A 20,471-nucleotide genomic window follows, 5' to 3' on the forward strand; every position below is an offset into this window, starting at 1 on the left:
CTCCCTGCACTGTGAATGCACTGATCAATATCCGACCTGCACTGATTGCACTAATCCCCCTGCACTGATCAATATCCGACCTGCACTGTGTGCACCGATCTCCCTGAATTGTGTATACACTGATCAATCACAAATCATACACTGATCTCACTTGCACTGTGTATGCACTGATCAATACCCGACTTGCACTGACTGCTCTGTGTATGCACTGATCAATCACTAATTATACACCGATCTGACTGCGCTGTGTATGCACAGATTGCTCTCTGACCTGCACTGAGTACACTGCATACACCAATCTGTTGCTAGTCATACAACACTGCACTGTATGTACTCAGATCTCACTCCCCTGTATACACCAATCAATCTCCAATCATACACTGATATAAATGCATTGTGCAGACACTGATCAGTCACTGACTATAGACCAATCTCAGCACACTACATTTACAGTTGCAATGTGAGCCTTTGCTGCATCCACAGGTGTGCAGTGATACACTGACAGTATGTCTGCCTGCACTGTGCACACTGATATCCCATCTCTAGCAGTGCAGTGTTCGGTCATACATGTGATTGGCTTTTCCACGATTTCTAATGTTTTCCCTATCAGTGCAGAATGGATGAGAATGTCAGCCGGAGAAGCGGCAATATTTAAACCAGATCAGTGGGGGCAATTTTCCTAATCTGATACAATCATCAGTGATACAATCACAGTGCAGAGAGAACACAGAACAGCAGAGAGAGAGGAGTCTGATATATTATGTATATAACTCATCATATACAGTCATGCAGGACACACTGATCAGCCACGACCGGCACTGACAAGGTGAAGTCCATTATTATTGGCACTGGTCATGGGGTGAGATGTATTGGGCAGCAGTGAACAGTTCCTGAAGGTGATGTGTTGGAAGCAGTAGAAATGGCCAAACCTACAGATCTGAGTGACTGTGACAATGACCGTGGTATGGGGTCGGATAATGTGGTAAGTCATTCGGGGGGTTCTTTCTACGCAGTGAGTTGTACCTAGCAAAAGAGTTCCAAGAAAAGGACAACTGGTGAACCGGCATCAGATTCCTTCTAAAACTGATTGATGTTAATGAGGATTGAAATGAGCCCCTTCCAGTTTATCCCACCTGCAGAGCTACTCTGGCACAAATTGCTGGAAAACGTAATGCTGGTGATGGGAGAAAGGTGCCAGAACACTCAGTGCCAGGCCACAGACCGGGTAAAGTGACCGTGTTGTGCCGAAAGCGTCCACTTAGAGCTGGACCATGGTGCAATGGAAGCAGGTGGTCTGGTCCAATATATTACGTTTTGTTTAGATCATGGGTACATGTGTGTGCTCATCATTTACCTGGAAAGAGATGGCAGCAAGATGCGAAGATTTCAGTGTGCTAACATACTGGTTCCGGATACAACTCTCAGTGGTCTTGTGGTGCCCATTCCTGGATGAGCTGTTTTGGGGACACATGGGGTCCTACACAAGATTCGAGGGGTGGTTTAATGTTTTGGCTGATCAGTGTAGAAGTACAATCAACAACACATGTTCCAATATTGTCCTTCTTGTTATCTTAAGATTTATGTTTTTGTATGATGATTTGTATGACCGGGTGCTGTATGTTTCTGTCCCTCTGGATTGTTCCCTATATGTCTTTAGCCCCGTACAGACATCCAATAGACGTCAGATGATTGTCACTTTCAATGTTCAACCGGTGCTGTACACACAATGCCGTTCTATTTTGTCCTGTGGAGGTGGGGGTGAATGAGTGGCACCCCACTGTGCTTTCTTCCATAGGAATGCACAGTGGTTGTTCCCGATTTTTATTATCCATCCAGTATTTATATAGCGCTGACATATTACACAGCGCTGTACAAAAAGTCCACTGTCATGTCACTAGCTTTCCTTCAAAGGGGCTAACAATCCAATGTACCTACCATGGTTATATGTCATTACAGTCTAAGGTCAATTTTGGGGGGAAGCCAATTAACCTAACTGCATGTTTTTAGAATGTGGGAGGAAACCAGAGTACCCAGAGGAAACCCACACAAACACGGGAGAACCTCAATGCAGATAGTGTCCTGGCTGGGAATTGAACCCAGGACCTAGCTTTGCAAAGCCATAGTGCTAACCAATGCTACCCATGATCATTAGATTTTTGCCCCAGACTATGGTTGTGCTCCTCTCAGGCTGCTGTTCTCTTACATGTCTATGTAGCTTTAGAAGTGTTATCCTGATTGTGTTTAACACTTCCTGTCCATTAACTGATTGCCCACATTGGCTGCATTGATAAAATCACTTTTGGATTTCATTATTTTGGGATCTTGGTCATTTTATACAACTAATATTTAGGTATGGTAAGGATGAGAGAGGTATTTATTCCTATTTGTGTCTCCACTTGGGAGATTCAATACCCCCAGGCTGGTGATCAATGCGACCAAAACAGAAAATGATAAGGAATCCAGAATGCTGCACAAGAAGAGTAATAGATGGCTAGAATTTTCTGCACCGTAACAGAAACAAATTGCCTGGAGATTCACTTTAAAACAGATTTCCAGAATAAGAAAATATTGTCCTAAAACAAGAGACGTGTGTTTTTAATTAAATCCTGGTGTGCTTTGTGTATTTATGGATCTGTGTAATAATCCAGCATGAAAATTAGATTTTTCAGGAGCCTTCTGTAATAAAGACCAGTCACTGCTTTTCTCTCTACTTGTGCAGGGTGACTGGTCTTTTATCCGCCCCCTTTATAGATTTCTGCAGGCAGACAGTAATGGGAGGAGCCTGCCAGGTCCCTCCGTCATCTCTTCTCTCTGCCCAGGCCATGTGCAGTAATTATTATTAATAAACAGGATTTATATAGCGCCAACATATTACGCAGCACTGTACATTAAATAGGGGTTGCAAATGACAAATTAATATAGACAGTGACACAGGAGGAGCGGACCCTGCCCCGAAGAGCTGACAATCTAGTAGGTGGAGGAATTAACACACAATAGGAGCGGATGATATTAACTTGTAAAAGTAGCAGTGATATCTGTGTTTGGAAGTAGACAGTCACCAGAACAGATGTTCCCATTGTAAGACTTTACCTCTGTTCCTGTTCTAGTAACAGCTCATAGTTTGTATTTCTACTTTTTTTTACCCAACTTGTCATTCCAGCAGCCAATCAATCAATCATGTACGATCACAGCAAGTCCTGGCAGATGCAGGTTCCTCATCCTCATTGTTCCTAATAATACTTTTTATTGTGATCTATAGGTTAATCACCCTTTTCTATGGTGTTATAGCAGCCATACAATAACATGACACTGAACCTTGTGTTGCCTTGTGACATGTGCCAGTATTATCATTGTAATTCTGTCTGGTTGGATAAGCGATCTCTGTATGGTTAGGGGCCCCGCATGCTTCTGTCATCTTTCAAGGTTTATGTATTGTCGGATTAAAAGTATTAAAACCACAAAGGATCTGACATTCCCAGTTCTCTGGGAGCGCATGCCGTGAATAGATTAAGGGGAATTATGTGGAAACATTCCAGAACAGAACATGCAAATTATGCTTTATGTAAGCGGTTACACCAACAGCGGAACTTTATCAGGTATAATGTACCTGCATGGGACAGGTGACACAGCAGAGGTATAGAGGAGCACAAAATATATAACGGTACATTGAGTGTTTTTTCTTCACTATTCCCATCCTGCGAAAAGTTTCTCCAAAATTCAGCTTTGTGCTATAACTCCAACATTTCTGAATGTCAGCAGTGGTAAGGCTGCATTTACATGGATGGTTTTAAAAACGCATGTAAATGTTCCTACCTCGTTTATATGTGTTTTATGTACTTTTACAAGCTTGCCTTTAAACCACTGGAAAACGCCTATGCCGCGTTTTACCGTATTTATGTTTTCAAGCATTTATAAATGCGGGAAAGCGCTCCCATTGCAATCAATGGACGCGTTTATGAGATTATATAAAAATAGATTTAGCATTTTTTTCTTTACTTTGATCAAAACTAAAATAAATATTTTGTTTTAGCCTGGAAAATATAAATATTGTAGATCATTATGTTTATTTATTATTCAGCTGGTGTGTTAAGCTGCAGCTCCTTTTCATATGATTTCCAGGCTCTGATATTGAAAAAGATGGTTTTTATGCAATTCAGTAGTTTAATACTAGTTGATATAAGATTGGGGTAAGAACTCTTTTTTTATTTTTCCAATACAGGGATCAGGTAAATAGATTTATCCTCAAACCCCATATAGCCAGGAACTAAGGGCAACATAGGGGGTAACTAGAACTCCTGCTAGATTTTTCTTTCTGCCCTTGTTGCAGATTTATCACTGACCTCCTAATACTTCTCTCCTGCAACTATTGCAGTAATATGCAAGCTATATTTCTGTCCCTTATAGCTCAATATGATTGAGGAATCAGCCACATTTAAGTCAAACCTGAATTTTAGGTGGCCCATTGGGGAAGTATCGGCATTATTTCACCTCTCTTGGCTTTCCATCCAATCAGTCTTTCCTTGGAAATGCCTTAATCTGTGGTGCCTATGGGTATCTGCAATGGTCCCCCCATGTTTTCAGGATCTTTTACCATTGGGGTAGTTAGAGTACTCGAGCAATCTCACTTTGTTTTACTATTATTAGACTTAAGCTGCGTACACACTTCCAATTTTTATCGTTCAAAATGAATGACGAACGAACGACGAACGATCGATTGGGCAAAAATTGTTCGTAAAAAAAGTAACCAACGACGCCGACGAACGAGGAAAGTCGTTGGAAACGAACGACCGGACCGGCGGACCGGATTGGACGACGATCGTTGAACATCGTTCGTGTGTACGATCGTTCGTTGATCGTCCATGGTCTGAGCATGCGTAATGAACGAACGTCCGTTCACTTTCCTGTCGTGCACATAGTTCCTCTATCGCTCAAACGATCGTATCTATTGTGTGTACAATATCTACGAACGATCGTGTCGTTATCTGTATGTGCAGGATCGGTGCTATACGATCGTTCGTAGATATCGTGCAGGATCGTTCGTCGTTCGTTTAACAACGATAATAATTGGAAGTGTGTACGTAGCTTTACCAGACTTGAAAGACAACCTGCAAGATAAACTAATCGCTAACAGCATCTAGCCTGATATGACTCGGACAACAGAGGTCACAGGATGATTATCTCCTGACTGATGGATCCAGTTTGGAGAGATTTTAGTGGGAAACTTCAGTGCAGTTTAAAGTGATTTACTGAAATATTAAGTGAAGACAATTGACAATAACATGTTCTGGTGTCATTCATGGAATCCTCACTATAAAGCCATGAGAAAGGATCAGCACTTGAAAGTGTTACTAATCTGCAGCAGAGAAAAATTTACTGTAAATCTTCTGGCTTATCAGACAGAACTGGTATGTAAGGCCCAGCTATGTAAATCCTGAAAATGGAATGATAAGATTACAAATGCTAGCTCCTATATATGTAATTCGTCTGTTTTATCTTTAAGATCCTAAATGGCCAACCTCCACCTCATGTAGAGAATGTGATATCAAATCCCAACATATTACCGTTTAGGGGTGCACAAGATTCATGATGGCGAAGAGAAGAGTTGTGCTGTTCCTGCAAAGTGAAGGGACTGGGGCCAAATTAGTATATGATTTCATTGGGAAACCATTAATGGAAAAATGAGAATAGAGTCTCTACTAAATTTAAATCTTTTATAAGGCAAAACACCTAAATCTTTTTGACCATGGGCACCTCATGGCCACCCAATAATATGAATATATTTTACTTGCAGTGAGGAATTACACCCCTGGAAGGGAGCAGAGATTGCCTTTGCTGAAGCCGAGGAATGCTGCTCTCCGTCTTACAGGAACATTAAACTTTGTCTGGCTGGGATCCCACAGACAAACACAAACAGGCACTTCTTTCACACAACCTGATCTTCAGCATTGAGGCCTCTTCCTGCAGACACACCTGCCAGGCTGATCTGTAATAAATTATTCTCATTGTCTTTTAAACCTAAAACCTATTTAGATTTAATTATTTTTATATAACTTGAAATCCCTGAGCCAACAGTGTGTTCATTCACAATCATACATACATGGATATACAGCATATACGCAGCTTGGAGAACGGACCATGCGACCTCTCCTTGCGACCAGATGTATTTTACAATTGAATAAAAATAACTCTGCATAAGGTAGAGATTGTGTATTTTTCTGCTAATGCAGATTTTGTGAATTTTTTACCATATCCACCTATGTCCTTTAGAGTGGATTTAAAGGTACACATTAAACTTCTGTTTTATGTACATCTTGCTGTTTAACTATGGAACCTTTTGTACATTTGTTACAGCTTACCTGTGTATCTGTTCTTACCAAGGGTTATGGATATGCCAATGGCATAAACCGTTACCTGTTTGTAGTAAGGATATTAAAATATGCAAATACTCACTGGAGCATGGGAAGTCTAGCTGAGTCCAATCCCCTCCTGCACCTCAGTACTGATCAGTGTGGGTAGGTAGGGGCTGTCCCCTAAGGTGAAGCATTTTTCACCTAATAGGAGTGAAAAGTTATTTAATTTAAATTAAAATTAATTATTTAAATTAACCCATACCAAACAATGCAATTGGTCCATTAAACTTAAAAATGGGATAAATGTGGACAGTTAGCTGGATGTTTTAGGGTGATTAGATCTACACCAATCTACCCCATGCTGCTTATCATTGAAACAAATGAGAACATTTCCCTAGTGCCAGGAGGTGACCGATGTATGGACTATGTCCCACAGACATTGGTGGTAGATGCCTTGTTCTCAGATGTTACTTTCAATGTCTGGCTATGAGTTGGCTTTTACCCTCAATGCCTGAAGCTTCTGCATGTCAACTGATGGGACAAAAGCCAACACAACGAGCTAAGTTTACATTTAGTTATGAATTGGTAACCTCACCTCTTCACAACAGTCTGTGTTTGAAGCATGTTTGGCTGATCATTTTATTCATTTTACGGTATAGGACAGACTTTATCAACCTTCCTTGAAATAACTTTTATGTCCTCAGGGCACCCCTGCTATGAATTCTATATCTACAACTCACAGTATATTAGTGTGGTGGTCAGTAGGAAGAATGCCTCTTACATTGCTGGCCAGTGGAAAGGTGTCACCCTTACAGATAGCCAAAAAGATCATTGGTGTCAACTGACTGATTGTTCATTGCTCTAAGAACCCCTAGCACCCTCTGGAAGAATCCTGATTGACAAACACTGGTGTAGGGCATGAGCTTTATGTACTCATGTGTATGGGTAATGGACAGATCCTATTTAAGTATATCTATACTATAGTATTTTTTTTTACATTTTGCATCTGAGTGGGGATGTGTTGGGAACACTGCCAGGTTTTTACTTCTGTCTGTGTCCCCATTAGGGAGATTCACCCTTTCTATATGTCTAGGTAACCACAGGGAAATCACAAACTTTACAGTTGCCACCAGAGCAGTAATAGAGGGTAAAAACGTCCAATGGAGTCTCCCCAGCCGGGTACAGTTTCTGTGAGAGTATGTCCCCATACTTTTTTAGGGATTTCTCTTTACTTTCTGATGTGCCCAAAGAAACACAGACTGCAAAAAACACTATACAGTAGTTCAAACTTTTTCCTATTCTATATAAAATTATAAGAAAGGTGTTAAATACAATACAGATCTATTAAATGTTAATTGATTTTTTAAATTCCAGATCTTTTTATGTAAAGATTTTTTATTTCAAAACTTGATTTTAAAAGGAATCAGATACATATTTATGTATATGTATAGATTGAATAGAAGTCATAATTTCAGCTATTCTCCATCTCCATTCTATAAAGAAAGCACCGGCCTTTTGCTGCCCTGGGAAAATATTTAGCCTTGGAGTTCTAAATCCCAAACTAGTCAGTAAAAGTTGTTTCTTTGGGGTAGTATGAGGCAACAGCCCACTTGTATGCAGAAATATCTTTAATGATGCCATTGAGTGCCAGTATTCCGATGACAGCAGGCCACTTAACAAAACATCTTCCTCTACAGCTGATAGCATCAATTTAATAAGATATCTGACATTTGCAGAGAAGTTATACAATGGCCCTTCTTTTATTAAACCTTCTAGTAGGGAGTGAAGTGAGGACAAAGCAGTGAGGAGGTAGTGCCCTGTTCTCACAGTAACTTGCCATTGGAGAAGTTTTACAATCTTTATTTAATACATTTTGGTGATAAGACTGTTTGATAACTCTCTGATCTAAAGTTAATTAGTTGATTTTGAAAGCCTCACCTTTGTTAGTGAAAACCTAAATGTCTGTTGATTGTGCTAATAAATTGAAGTGATAAAAAGCAGGTTTTGATATGGGAGGCAGGAAGGTGGACTGGATTCAGGGGTCTCTGCTGTTGGGATGGGTTGCTTGACTGAGGTTGTTGCTGAAGAGCTGTTTAAAGATGTTCTGGTTCCTTGATTGTTTGTTTGTGTGCTATCATACTTTGTTAGTGTATCAGTATACTTAAATGTCAGTGTCCGAAATGTCTGTATTCCAAGTGCTTGCGTAATATTGTTGACCATAGGAGTCCCATGATAACAGTCTGACGTTCTGGGCCCCAAACTGTAAGTATCATTTCTTAATGTATTGGGGCCCAAAGCTTCGGTGTGGTATTGTTCTGGGGGCCCAAGTGTCAGTGTGGCATTGCTCTTGGAGCCCAAGTGTCAGTATGGCCATGTTCTGGGACCCTAAGGTATTATTTTCATATTGTAATTTGACCTTGAGTGTCAGTGTGGCATTGTTCTGGTACTCTAAGTGTAAGTGTGGTATTGTTTTGGGCCCATCATGGCATTGTTCTCAGACCTTAAGTGTCAGATTGTCCTTGTTCTTGGGCCTTAAGAGCCTTGGAGTAAAACCGATACCCATAATGTTCAAAGTGTTGCATTGGATTTATTTTGAGAAATGTATAAATCAATAGTAAGATTCACACATTCATTTTTAACCTAATCCAATATGATAAGTTATACATTTTAGGTAAACTCCAAATATCATTGCTTTGGGACCCCAAGTATAATTCAGTTTTTTTGGGCACCCAAAACTCATTTTTCTAGGGCCCCAATTATCAGTGTGCCTTTATTTTTAATCCCAATGTCAGTTTGTTCTTTTCCTAGGTTAATTTTTACATCTTGAACCTCATTATTTTATTGACATTAAAACTAAGTTTATTATAAATAATTGAATATGTCATTACTTTTGTAATCATACAGCTTGTCTGCAGATACTCCCCTAAACACAATATTGATCCCCGTATGATATCTTCCCTTACCAGTTACCTATAAGTGATCCGCAACAGACTATGACATTTCCATTGCTGAATTTGTCCAGTGCACTGAGATCTGTCTCCGCAGTGTCCTCTGGCCCAGCTGTGAGATTTATGGACTCTTACTTCCCCAGTATAAACGTATGAGAACTTAATTATAAACTGTTATGACATTTCAGGAATAAGATATACTCAAATACTACAGATTACAGGCTGAATTTGGTAGCAGAGCAGCATTAAAGCTGCCAGTGTAATACACAAGAAGTATTATTGCAGCTTACCTAAACCTGGGCGTTCCTTTCTCACCCCTTTCTAAAGGAGGTGCCACTTAAAGGGCAAATCACATTAGGATATAATTTACACTAAAGTACAGTTTTAGCAAGTTTTGGATGTTGTGGCTTAGAATTTGTGTCAGGTTTGTATTGTTCTTTGTGTACTGGAAACCAGGACAGAAATAGATGGGAAATCAAAATAAATGTTATTTCGCACGTGTTAGTATTACTTTTTTGTAGACCTAAAATTTGTAGTATATAGTTTGGAATGAAAAAACAACTTTATGCAAATTGATTGGTCTAAAACAAAGCCAAAAAACTTATAAATGGCAACAAAAGTATACCTAATAGCAGTGAGAGCCTGCTGTGTAATAATAGCGGTCAGAGGTTATTGTTGAGCGTCCTGTAGCTCTCACCCCTGGTTGTCTTCATTCAGATATCCTGCAATGTCATGGCTGCTCTGATTGTTGTATAATGAAGCCACTGCATTTACAAAGCTCATAGCTGAGAATCTGATATGGGATGCAAAGTTTTTCTTTGTATTTATTTTAAAGATAATATAACAAATTGTAATTCTATCAGCATTTCAAGCCTTTTAGCTGATTGGCCCCAGGCAGTTGAGCTTCCTGTTCCAGAGTTTCAGGATGTGAAAAGGCAGAAGTTCTGAAATAGTCGGATTGTGCTAGGATTTCCTCTAGTCCTACAGTCTGGGGGAATTGTATTTCCGCTACAGTTTGGTTCAGATGGGGCACACTTCACCCAGAGTAACCTCTAGACTAAAGGTCCCCTGGTTCTAGACCTGTAAAACCATGGGCAGATATAAACAATTTTGCATAAATACATTATTAAATACCAACAGAGTAAATAGCCTCATTTCACTTTGTATAAGCCACCTATAAGCCCTTTAGAGGATAGTTCAGGCTGGGAGAGAAAGAAGCAATTAGGAGTGCTGCATTATTTGTGTTTTACCAGGGAACATGCTGACAGGAGGAAAGAGCAGACTTGGAGAGAGCAGATCTAATCATTCTGAGGCTCTTCTGAGTCACAGGCTGGGGAAGAGACAAGATCTATCCTACTGAACTGCAGCAGAGAAAAAACTAATGCTTTAAAGTGGAACTAAACCCCCTTTGTTTTGTTGTGGGTGCTGCCATTTTCTTCCTGGTTTGAATCTATGGCCATCTTGATTGGCTAGGCTGGGATAACGTGACTGCTGGGCATGTGTATTGGAGTTCATTCTGTAAGATATTGGAGCCTGCTGGGCTCCCAGGATCACCAGCCCCATCCCGTAATCTTGTGCTAGTTGTACATACATTTTTCTTAACAGAAGCCAGGGATCAATCAGGCAGGAAAGTGTTATTTAATGCATACCGGGCATTTCCTGTTTCTTTCTGCAACAAACTTTTTTGCAGAATTATAGTTCCACATTATTGTAATGCAGAATAATTTCTGCTGCAGTGTGTGTGTGACTTGACCTAAACAGCTTAAAAAATCAAGATACATAATGATCACTGAATGGAAAATGAACTGTTTGTAAAGTCAGAAGAGGTTTTTTGCTGGGTGCTTCATCGGAGGAAATTGACAAGATTATCTGTAGATTAATTTTCTCAGTTGATAAATGCTCTCAGTAATATGGAAGTGTTATTAAAATGGAAGAAAAAAAATAATTTGTCTCACCCATACTGAACAATCACAGTACAAATGAGAATATGAAGAATGACCACTGATTGGTTGATTTATTCTGCACATAAAGTTTCCTGTTTTAATGACTTGAGGTTATTGTCCACATAACAAGAACAATGAACTCCTATTTGGCCTGTTAACTATACCATGGAAGGATTTTGTTATATCTGATATATAAACAAGTTGATCTTGGCAGAAAGCTTATGAGCTGATAACTTCCTGTAGTTTGCTACATCATTATTAGTTACATTGTTCCAGCTGTCTGCAATGATTACAGACCCCCCCCCTCCCCACCATTTCAGTTGTGGAGAAATATAAAGGGGGTGTTTTCTGTAGTCCTGTCCTATGATGATAACCTTGTATCTCCATAGATATAATACAATAGATTGTGGTCACCCTGAAACAGAAGGTGTGATACCAGCAAGAGCATCATGTGCATATAAAGGAAAAAATATTGAAAAAGCCAAGGATGCAATCATTAAATATAAGGATGGTACGCTGCACATGTCTGTGGGTTCTTTCTACAGCCAGCTGTGGTCAGGTGGGGAAGTTGCAGTTTGTTGGCTCCATGCATCTCCTGTGTTCTCATGGGGAGAATTTATTTACTTGCCTGGTGTCCCCAACAAAGAAAATGAATTGACTGGAGATAAACATGCAGGAATGAACAATATATTTATTTTTGTTTTTTTTTAGTACTTGAGAGATTCCTGGTGTTCTGTTTCAGATGTGAAAAGTGCAGCATTTTTTTTAGTGTAGGAAGTCTCTATTTGAAGTGCGGAAGGAAAGTGACTCAGTTTACTGGGCCGGCCGAATACTTGGGAAAATTTTTCTTTATAAGTTTTTAAACTTTAATGTAAACGCATTATGATGAAAATACAAGAAGTTTTGTTGATGGCTAGCTGCCTTGGCTTTAATACTTTCTATATCACTGAGCTGGAACAAACATTCTGGTCAGTGATGTTTACAGTATACAGTACAGTCCAAGTGCCCTGAACATTGGGCATCTATATAATGAAGCTTTTCTTCCTCTTTTTCCATTAGGTGCATTAAATGTTCATATGAAATAAAAAAAAGTGACAGGCTCACTAAGTAATAAAATGCACATATGCCTAGGCAAAGAGTGAAATAAAGACTGCTGCACATTCAGCATATATAAAGGTGTCCTTAATTGGCATCTCTATTACATACAAAAATCTGCACATTCACAATACAATACCCCTACCATGTACATTTCACTCATCCATTTACAAAATTAGGATTATTTTTTTAGGCTTTTAGGCCTTTAGACTTATATGATGCAGTAACTCATGGTACTTCATGCGGCATGTTTCAATGCCATGGATCTGAACGTACAACTGCAGAAGGTTCAGAGGCTCCCATAGTCTGGTGCATCACAATCGGCATGCTGTGTATTGTGTCTGCACCATGTGTTTTATTATTATGTGTTTTGCTATAAAAAAAAATTATATATGTTAATATTCAGTGCAAAAATAGGGGTGCTTGTACTCAAAAACATTAGAAAGTTTTTACATGCCTGGATGCTGTACAACAAGGGTGTCAAACTCTGGCCCCCAACGTCCTTTTTTTTGGCCCCCAAAGGAATCCTAAATATGAACTGCAGCTGGCCCGCCGCTGTATTGAAATAGCTCTGTTACTAGAATTCCCGGCATCACTCACGTCTGTAGACCAGCGGGCTCTCTGCCTATGCGTGGCCCCGCATTAGACTGTTTTATAGACGCAAATATTGCCAGGAATTTTAGTAGCAGCGCTATTCTAATGAAGAGGGAGTTTCAGCAACAAGCCACTCATAAGATTTAGCCCTGCATTGGCCACGTCTACCATTTCCAGCACTCCCCCCAGCTGTACTTTCCCTTGCTACTCCAAGTCACGGACTTGAATGGTTGGATTTTCATAGAAGAATATTGTTATTATTATTGTTAGCCTGTGCAAAAAGGTTACCATTGATATTTACCTCAGAAGGCTACAAATAAAGAAAGAGGCATAAGATTTTTCCTAAATAAAATTAAACATTTTTAATGCCTCTGTCTCTATTACAAGCTTGTTCCAGATTAAATGTGAAGCAAAACATCTTTGTTTCTATATAAAAAAGTTTATATCCAATGAGAAGGAAAACTTTCCTCATTTTTTTTCAATAAATTTCAAGATTGGCCTGCGACTTTGTCTAGGTTTTAAATTTTGGCCCTCTGTGTATTTGAGTTTGACACCCCTGCTGTACCATTATATGCTCATTATATGTGGGATGGTGTACTGTACAGTTCTTATCAGTATACAGTTGGTAAAATTCCACATATGCTGTACCCTGTGCCTATGCATAAATGCACACCTCAGACGCATGTTACACAGAATACTGATAATTTTCTTTTTCACACAAGATCAATGGATGGTGTATGTGAATGTTTTTTTTTTTAGTAAATTGGGTCCAGCAAGTGGATGAAAATTTTAACAGTAAACATTACAGGGGGTTCAAATCTCACAATGACAATGAAAAGTGAGGTTTTGGGTTTCAGTTTAAATATTGGTGAACATGGATTTCAATGTAAACTGTATAAGAACTATTTAATTTTTAGCTGCAGAAAATTTTCATGTCTTATAAAATTAGACCTCCACCATCCATGAAACTTGTAAATGTGCTGCCCTTACAGAAGAAATATTTGCAGTTGTGTCCTTATAGTGACATTATTTATTTATTTTTTTTAAACGTCTCACAAAAATTTCTGCTTCAGCAGCAAAGCAAACAGGAAGAGCTGCAAGCACCTGTCATTCCTGAAACCGACTTCAGCCAACAGGAACTGTCAGCAGGGTCTTGCTTTGTCAATCTGCTCCATAAACTGTGACCAGGCCGAGGCACCTGCAGTGCCGCCCCACAGTCGCTGCCACAAAAATGCCCTCATTGTTCTGTAGGTTTTATGTAGGCCTTCCTGTCATTAATTGGAATTTGTCTGCCGAAAGCTCCTGTCAGTCCCTAAATTACAGTACACACAGATCATGCTGCTGTTGAGTTGGTAATGTGTGGAACGCCGAATGGAAACACATCAGATAGGTCTATTTATAAAGAGGTGAATCTGACATTCACTGAAACATTCACTGGCAAATTTTGAGTTGTCACGAGAACAGGAAGAGATGGGATATCATCTCCTTAATTTGTGACAACTCACAGAATGATAACCTAATCCAAAAACAGACAATTAAAATACATATGCAGTCAATGAACGGTTATGTTATAGATAGGAATTGCTTGATATACTAATGTACCACGGCTTTGCTATATTGCCAGGAGGGTTACACCATTACCAACCTGCTTCTACGCAGCTCGTCATCATAGGAATGAATATCAGGATGCCGAGGTCCTTATTGTGTTCTCCCAACTTTGTAAACTTCCCAAACACTTCCAGCCCCCCACTGAATCTTTTTACATTGACAGTATTGTGCATTGCATTAGATTCTGAGCCACCTGCAAGTAGCCTTTTCTATGTGCAGGGGATTTGGGGGAGATGCCCCCCAAGGAGAGATTAAAAACCTACTTCATTGCCAGTGCCAGATGTCAAGGACCCCCTCTTACTCTGGGAATCAATGTTTATTGGAAGCTGCAGCAAGTCTGATAGAGAGATGGACCCCAAATGCACTACATTCTAGCACATGCACCCCTGCTATTCTGTCAGTTGGGACCCTAGGCAAATGTCCATTTTGCCCTACTGTAAAACCAAGCCTGATCCTACCCAATTTCCTTTCTGCAGGACAACCAGCATTGGCAAACACAGCTTTTTTTTTGCGCTGAGGATCCTTTAAAATAACTTTTGGATCCTCAAGGACCCGTATAATGGTGGTCAGTGGGAACAATTCCTCTTACATTGCTGGCCAGGGGGAATAATGTTACCCTTACAGATGACCAATAGATCATTGGTTACTTGGCTGAGAGGCACTAACTTCTCATGGCTGAAGGAAACCCTTGCAATTTCTGGGGATGAATGTGTATAATGAGATAAATCTCATAAAACCCTGGTTGTGAAACACAGATCTAATCCATTCCTCCCCTTCCTGACCCTTTTTAGCTTTTACCTTTCATTCACACTCAGCACGTTTCCAGATCCTGTCACTATCAATGTTCTAACTGCCCTGTATAGAGAAGCACAGAAAAAAAACAATAAATCAACAATAGCTAATTATGTCATTGGGTCTAAAACAGAGCCCTGAAAATGGAAAGGTTTTATTGAACTATTTTATATATAGGAATATATTTTAAAACATCGGCAAACTGTTCTTTCATATGTCCTGCAGTAATGTGCATGAATTGCAATTGGTTCTCACTTTGCATAACTGATTGAAGTTTGAGAATTTCTTTTAAATTTTATAACGCGTGATATTGAATTTCCCGTCTCAAACTATCGTTATGCTTATTATACTAATCATATTAAATGTCAGAATTGTGCCCTTTTGAAAAGTCTCATGTTCTTCTAGATGTTTGGTGTGGATGATGAATAATGAGAGATTCTGTATGTGATGACCTCACAGTCCGATGTTAATCAGGGTTCTGGGGAACAGGAAGGGGGCGAATAAAAAATTCTAAATCTACAATTCTGCCTAAGCGCCTATTTTTCCGAGACGAGTGTCACAATCTGTCCCTTATCCCTTTTTATATCACACCTTACTAACTTAATAAACGTCTATGACTCAAAAGGCAATCAGCATGTTCTCTGTTAACATATAAACACTGTAGTACAACCGATTGGCTCCTTGTTCTGATTCTCTTCCAGTCTTAGCTCCGCTGTCCAGAGAATGTAAGTGGTATATAGGAAAGGGGGTGTTCTGATTTGGGCACTGCTTACCTTTAATCTCAGTCAAGAGCAGTAGAGGCGGCAGGGTGGGACTAGTCTGGCTTTAAGGTAAGTTAAAGCACTGATAGCCACTGACCGTTGGGAAGGAAAGGAAGGGCAAAGGGAATTGGGTGGGTTGTACCCTGCACATGTTTACTGGTGCTAATACTTGGTACCAACTTGCATTCTTCAGAAGAAGGGGGGGGGGTGTTACATCTGTTTGTAACATTCTGGTGGAAGCATGGACATGGATGATGGTAACATTCTGGTGCTTACCCTGTACATGCTGGTAGTACATGCTGAAGCAGGAACATTGATGTTACATGCTGGTGGAAATATGGGGATGGAGGTGGTAACACGCTGGTGGTTGCTCTGCACATCCTGGTGGTACATACTGGGAACCCTGATGTTACATGCTGCAGAGAACATGGGGATGGTTACATGCTGATGGTTACCCCCCACATGCCAGTGGTGGTATTTGCTGTCCACATATTGCTGCCATTTGCCAGTCCATGTCCATATGGTATATTGCCACAATAGTCCCTTTGTATTACCCATATTGTTACAATTACCCTGTTTTTAATTAGATCCCTTCTTGTAGATAAGATATTAAATAAATTAAACATTTTAGCACATTGCTATTATTTCATTGTTGTGCTTCAATGCACTAAATATGTTGCTCCTCCCCCTCAATTATTATTGTTTAATATATTACATTTACGTTAATTATAGTTCTAAGTATCTAGTAGAATAGTCAAGTCAGGTACTCCAGGCCAAGCCTTGTTGGGGAATTTCTCCCTGACTTCCTGTGTGGTCTCCAGGACAGGAAATCACCCTAATAAAGGTTTAGATAGCAGTAAATCTATACATACATGTCAAACTTTCCCATGTTACAAGAATAAAGTCTCCCTGAATGTATCTGTACGATGACTGATAGAAATAATCCCCTGGTGATTCCATACAACATAGAGGCCGATTACAATGCTGTGGCTAGCTATCTCGCTCTATGTTTTTTACTTCCTTTTTAAGGCGTCGTATCAGAGCAAGAGAACAAATCTACAATATTACATCTGTTTCCTGTGACTCAGGAGAGGCGAAGTGGGTGAGCGGCTGGGATGTGAGAGCTCTGAGGCTGGAATAAGAATTCTCAGAGCAATGTGAGTCATTCCGAATCTCATACCTTGGCGCCAAATATGACTATACATCCAGCCACTGCAAGCATGTCAGTTGTACGTTTCATGCTAGCCCATGGCTCTGCCATTTTCTCCCTTTACCCCCTGTCTTTTGTTTTTGCCATTACCATCACCTCTCTGTTTGTTTAAATTTTATTTTTAAAGTTGACCTGTCATCAGATGTATTTTTCTATGTTCAACACATGCATGCTGTTTCTACACAAAGAGATCATCCTACTGTAGCTGACAATGGCTGAAAATCTGCCTTTCTCTCCAGAAGGATAAAGCCATATTTTTCTGGGTATCATTTACCAGGTAGATAGCAGTCATGGTATTCTTGGTCCTGGCAGTTTTTGGTTGCAATCACAAAAACTGGGACTTGCTAAAAAAATACTTGCAGAGTGATCACTAGGGGGTAAAGGTAACCAAGAAAATGCTTCCTCCAGCCTGCAGCACACTGATGACATCATATCAGGCTAGGCAAAGTCACCTATTAACTCCTAGATGCAGAAATGATAAAAAAAAGTTTTTGTTCTGCAAAAATTTGTATTTCTTCTTCGAGCCATTCTTCAGCTCTGCTACCCAGCCCTGCCTGCCATAGCAGCAGACCTGATTTTTACTGGCTACAGTTTGGGAAAACTTTTAATGTTCTCATTCTGTAAAAGAAAAATCAGTATGTTAGATTTAGGTGGCTTGCACTGTAATACATGTAATCATTATTAAACAGTGTTTATATAGCACCAACATATTACGCAGTGCTGTACATTAAAAAGGGGTAGCAAATGACTAGCAGATGCAGACAGTGACACAGGAGGGGAGGACCCTGCCCTGAGGAGCTTACAATCTAAGAGGGTGTAATGATGTAATAAAGATTACAGAGTTGCATTAACATGAAGCTTAACTTTAATTTCAGCAATCTCAGGACATGTCCTGCTAATACTGACAACTGAGCAAATAAATGCTGTGATATGACCAGTGAAGCGTGGCTTAGTCGATGTGTTTTATACAAATCTAATATGTACAGTTCTGCGGTATCCATGTTAAACTTGGTTTTCATTGTCAGTAAGGTCAGAGGATACAAATACACAAGTACATTGTACAGATAGATGTGCTGCGGCCCTGTCAGGGAACAAGAGGCGGTATATTCTCCGTAGCCTGGAAACCCACGGCCATGATTAATCAATAACCTGACCACTGAACACTATCACAATCCATTCACTTCTGCTTTTTGACAGCTTGTACAGCTCCTTTGTATTCCCTGTATGTTCCTCACAAAACTACAATATATAAAATTTACATATTTATCTTTATATACCTACATGGTGCAAGAAGCAAGGAACTATCTTTGAGAAAACGTTTCTGTTTGTAGAGTTTTTAGAACATTTGACTTTGCGTGTTCATTTCTAATTAATTCTACATTTGTGTCTCAATTCTTTGAAGATCGTAATAATTTATAAAAATAAATGACAAGATAGAATATTCCCATGAGCAGTGTAAGGTAACCCACAGCAACCATTCAGAAAATAAGTCTTCTTGCTGCTCCTAAGTGAAGAACGGGGAAGTCTAATGTGTGTTACGATCCCTTGTTCATGGTAAAGTAAGACTGCTTGAACTGGGTTTGGGGTTGTCCCCTTTTTTAGGGAAAATACTGACCTTATTGTCTCTTTCCATTGAATAAGATTGGCAACATGTAACAAATTTACAGGCCAGGCTGATAAAATACAAATGGCAACTGTATGGTTCATAGTCCCTGCTATATGGAATTAAACTGGTTGCTTTTGGAAAAAATGTTACATACATGGTCCCTGCATTTGGGAATTAGATTGGTTGCTATGGATTACCCGGCTGTGTACAAGGTCTGTTGGGCCTGTTGCTATGGGTTATTGTTCTATGTATGTAGTTTCTCCTGTGTTAAATTAGACTGGTTGCTATTTTATGTACACAGTCTGTGTTGTTTGGAATTACACTGGTTCTAATATTTTTTTTAGATTTGTTTCTATAGGTTACCATACTGTGTGTCTCTGCTATGTGGTGACATTGGACCAGTTGGTATGGGTTATCATGGTGACATGGTCATTGGTTTGTGGATTTGGGTTGGTTGCTAGAGGTTACCACTCCGTGCACATGGGCCTGATTTATTAAAGCTCTCCAAGACTGGAGAGTATACACTTTCATCCGTGAAGCTGGGTGATCCAGTAAACCTGGACTGGAAGTAATTTGCTATTTGTTAGCAAATGTGTTCAATCCTGGACCAGATCCATCCCAGTTTTCCTGGATCACCCAGCTTCACGGATGAAAGTGTATTCTCTCCAGCCATGGGGAGCTTTAATAGGGCTCATGGTCTCTGCAATGTAAAATTATTATGGGTTACCATGCTGTGTACTTGGTCTCAGCTACATGAAATGGGGCTGGTTACTATGGGTTAACATACTATAAAAACGTTGCCTCTGCTCTGTAAAATTGGGCTTGTTGTAATGGGTTACTGTTCAGTGTATTATACATGATCTCTACTATATGGAATTGTGTTGGTGATAGAGATTAACATGCTGTGTACATGGTCTTTGCTATGTGGAATTGGACTGGTTGTTATGGGTTACCATGCTATGCACATGCTATTTGCTATGTGATATTGGGCTAATTGTTATGGGTTACCATGCTCTCATGGTCTCTGCTATGTAGGAATTGACTGGTTGTTATGGATTACCATGATGTGTACATGGCCTTTGCTATGTGCTGTTGGGCATGTTTGGAGGGGGTTAACATACAAACTAATGGGTGAAGTGCTATCTTCCTGGCATAGATAATCTGTGGTATTTATGTTATCTGGGTGCACACAGCACTTCCTCTACATTTTGTCTTGTCATATGAGCACACCAATGAACAGAGATGAAATTCACAATGGACACGTAGTGCTGGTGCCCAGAACATTGCATCTTCCTAAGTATGTACCAAAAACAGACTTATTTCATAAAGCAGAGCAAAGATCAATAATGGGCACAGACACAGCAAATTAGCGATCCTGCTGTCTGTTGGTACCTTGACCAGGGTAGCTCGGACCTTCTAGCCCATCTCTTATAAACACCATTGTCATAACTACCACCTACTACCAAATCTCCCCCTGCTTACCAGCCACTCCCCCCCATAAATATTCCAGCACAAAATCTTGGATTTAAATTGGCTGGCGAGCAGCCGTTTATTTAAAACACCA

The 20,471-nt window shown here is 39.8% G+C and overlaps 1 protein-coding gene across 2 annotated transcripts in view; it reads left to right on the forward strand.

Annotated features, from left to right (window-relative positions):
* ITPR2 (inositol 1,4,5-trisphosphate receptor type 2) overlaps positions 1–20,471 on the forward strand; it is a 180,647-nt gene that overhangs the window by 856 nt on the left and 159,320 nt on the right. The gene's annotated exons all lie outside the window — the stretch shown is intronic.

Source organism: Pyxicephalus adspersus, chromosome 2, assembly GCF_032062135.1.
Source record: "Pyxicephalus adspersus chromosome 2, UCB_Pads_2.0, whole genome shotgun sequence".
Taxonomy (NCBI): Eukaryota; Metazoa; Chordata; class Amphibia; order Anura; family Pyxicephalidae; genus Pyxicephalus; species Pyxicephalus adspersus.